This window comes from Octopus bimaculoides, chromosome 18 (genome assembly GCF_001194135.2).
Source record: "Octopus bimaculoides isolate UCB-OBI-ISO-001 chromosome 18, ASM119413v2, whole genome shotgun sequence".
Taxonomy (NCBI): domain Eukaryota; kingdom Metazoa; phylum Mollusca; class Cephalopoda; order Octopoda; family Octopodidae; genus Octopus; species Octopus bimaculoides.
In genome coordinates, this window is record NC_068998.1 from 48,869,064 (window position 1) to 48,872,252 (window position 3,189).

The 3,189-nt window shown below is 39.8% G+C and overlaps 2 protein-coding genes across 3 annotated transcripts in view; both read left to right on the top strand.

The window, feature by feature from the left end:
* LOC106877747 (uncharacterized) overlaps nt 1-3,189 on the top strand; it is a 260,355-nt gene that overhangs the window by 36,611 nt on the left and 220,555 nt on the right. The gene's annotated exons all lie outside the window — the stretch shown is intronic.
* The window catches only part of LOC106877776 (dual specificity protein phosphatase 14), a 24,448-nt gene continuing 21,381 nt past the window's right edge, over nt 123-3,189 (top strand). Inside the window, exon 1 of one of the 2 annotated variants that reach the window (XR_008265957.1) lies at nt 123-1,167. The gene's annotated coding sequence lies outside the window, so the exon portion shown is untranslated. The remainder of the gene's footprint in view (nt 1,168-3,189) is intronic. The other variant, XM_014926794.2, reaches the window with a different exon arrangement.

Genomic DNA, 3,189 nt, shown 5'->3' on the forward strand with positions numbered 1-3,189 from the left:
TATATATATACTTGTATACATAAACTCGCACGCATACATACTTACATATATGTGTATATATATGTATGTGTGTGTGTGTCTCTCTCTCTCTCTCTCTATATATATATATATGTATACAAATACATACATACACACACACATGCATCACTCCTCATACATCTTGTATATTCACAGAGTTGCTTGCATACCGTTTAAAAGTAACATCAACGCCCACCGTCGCTATCATCATCACCATTATCGGCCATCATCATCATCATCATAATCCTCATCACCATCATCTTCAATAGCACCACTGACTTCATCTCCATGGCAACCACAACAACAACGACTACAACAATAACAAGAAGAAGAGCAGAAGAATCCAGTTAAAACCCGTTCCAAAAAGAATTTCAACAGTTGAAAGAGGAATATGAGGCGAGTGAAGAATTAATTCTTGTGTTGTACATCTTTGGCAGAACTAGCTTCTCCCGATCGACTGTTTCAAAAGACTTGCTGGTCACTGGATATATATAGGATACATAGCAGCTAGATCTTCCTGAAAAAACCACCATCCGCACTTGGGAGAGTCTTAGGAAATGGTGGACGCGAAACGTAGAGCTTGATGTAGGACGAAAAAAAATAATCGAACAGAACAATACGAAAAAAAAAAAGACAACAGCCAAACAATATCAAAAAGTATACTAAAATATAAAAAAGCCCCAACAAAAACGCAAGCTGATTGGTCATGGCTGGATTGTCTTGATCATTGTCCTGCGAATTCAGAACTGAACAGCAGCAGCAACAACAACAACAACAACACAGACCACCTGATGCATATTTTGTAAACACGCACACGCCTACACACACATACACACACGTTTACACATACACACATACACACATACACGCATGCACATACGCACATACATACACACACGCATATACGTATAAGCATACATATACTCACACATGACGGTTTGGGCCTGAGGTGGTTTATATTGGATCGAAACCGGGTCGAACGGGCTACAGTGATCCGGATTTGTAACGACCAAGCATGAAAACCAGAAGTTGAATATTTTGGATCTCCAGCTGCAGCAAAGACTTCTTCATTTCGACTACTTAGATGCCTTTCGGAAAGGAATGAGTGCCACACATTCACATTTTCTCCCCATGTGGTCTAAAACCTAAGTAAGAAATCAATTTTATTGTTATTATTATTATTGTTCAGTAGTTTTATTTTTATAACGTGCTTTCACTTCACTACCGAGCGCAGCTCTGTGCGCTTGGGTATGTGCTGTGGTTTGCTGTGGTGCTCTTATGGTTACTGTATTGAAAGTGTTTTGCGTAGGATGTGTGCAGTGCCCAGTAGTGCAATTTTCTGTATGTTATATATATTTGTAAGTCCTTGTTGTTATTATTGGGTGAGAGAGCAATGCATGCCATCAAAGCGACACTGGGGTAGAAATATACGAAGCCCAATATACCCATCATGACTACCCGTCTGATAAGGACACACGAGGCACATGCGTCACAACCACATGTGCGTGACATGGCTGAATCGATAGCACGCCGAGCGAAATACTAAGCGACATTTCCTTCTTCTTTATGGTCTGACTTTGAGGTTGACTTTGCCTTTCATCCTCTCGGGATCGATAAAAGTAAGTACCATTTGAAAACTGGGTCGATGTAATCGACTCATCCCCTCCCCCAAAATTGCTGCCTTTGTGACCAAACTTGAAACAATTCTTCTTCTTCTTCTTCTTCTTCTTCTTCTTCTTCTTCTTCTTCTTCTTCTTCTTCTTGCCTTTGCACATCTTCTAACGCTGGAGATGTACTACAGTGTCAGCTGTTCACTACCAGTGAACTAAGGTAACACCTCCTATTTTCCGAGCACCTTCCGGAGTATTCGAGCGGTCCCATTATTATTATTATTATAATTATTATTATTATTATTGTTGTTGTTGTTGTTGTTGTTGTTGTTATTGAGTGAGAGAGCAGTACGTACATATACACACACATCCCTGTGCGTACGATGAGTTCCCATCTATTCGATTTCTTAGTGGACTGCTCTAAATTCTGTAACTCTGTCCCTGAATTGTAATGTTTTCCTCATCCGTGACTCATGCGATAGATACAAATCTCACATAAAGAAGCATACCCTTTTCCTTACTGGTGTACCCGAGCTTCATGGTAGTTCGAACTCATGGCCAGAACCTTCTGAATGACGTGGACAAGCGTATTGCTGTGTCGGCTGAGCAGGTCGAAGATGTATAAATCGAACACAGCCCACAGAGTTACTGACGAGAAAAAAAATCATGCAAATGGGACGAGAGCATTTTCGCGTCTTGGTTTAAACTGAAGATGGTCGGCAACGAACAGTTTGCAGAGCGGAAGATGGTTAGAGTCACGGGGGTGAGGTGGGAGGCTTGCGTTCCTGCTTTGAAGGCGGCTTCGTATCCTTGGGAAAGACCATGGGATCTTGTGTTGGCAGGTATACTGGGAGGATATAGTAGAAGGATGTTGATAGAGTTGCTCTACTGATTAATCACGATATAAGAAAGCCATAATATGATTTGTGTGTGCCTATACTTACACCTGTACGTATATATGAATGTAAAGACATAAGTACATACATAACTTGCATGTATGCATATATCTATGCACGTGTGTGTGTGTGTGTGTGCGCGTATGTGCATGTGTGTGTATGTGCGTGTGTACGTGGCTTTGTTTATTTATTGCTGTAAAATAGCAGTTCATCGAATATATAGTGACGAAAAGAGTACCGGCCATGAAAATGAGAAGTGCGGTCAATACGATCATTTAAACTCTTACACACACACAAACACGCACACGTCAAAAAATGTGGCACAGAATGACGACAAAAAAATTTACTGGATAAATAGAAAAAAATCCACTTAGACGGAAACATACTGAACTCCTCGTCAGATGTCGACCAAATATCATCACAATTTCAGTACATTTATGTATTATACGTACACACATACATACTTACGTAAACACATACATACATATGAATATATCTATGTATGTATGTAGCGTGTGTATGTGCGTGTGTGTTTGTGTGTTTGTGTGTGTATAGCATTCAAATTCGTTCTTCCGCATTCCAAGTTCAAATTTCACTTCCTGGAGGGAGGAGTGAAACTATCTAATATATATATATATATATGTATATATATATGTATATATATA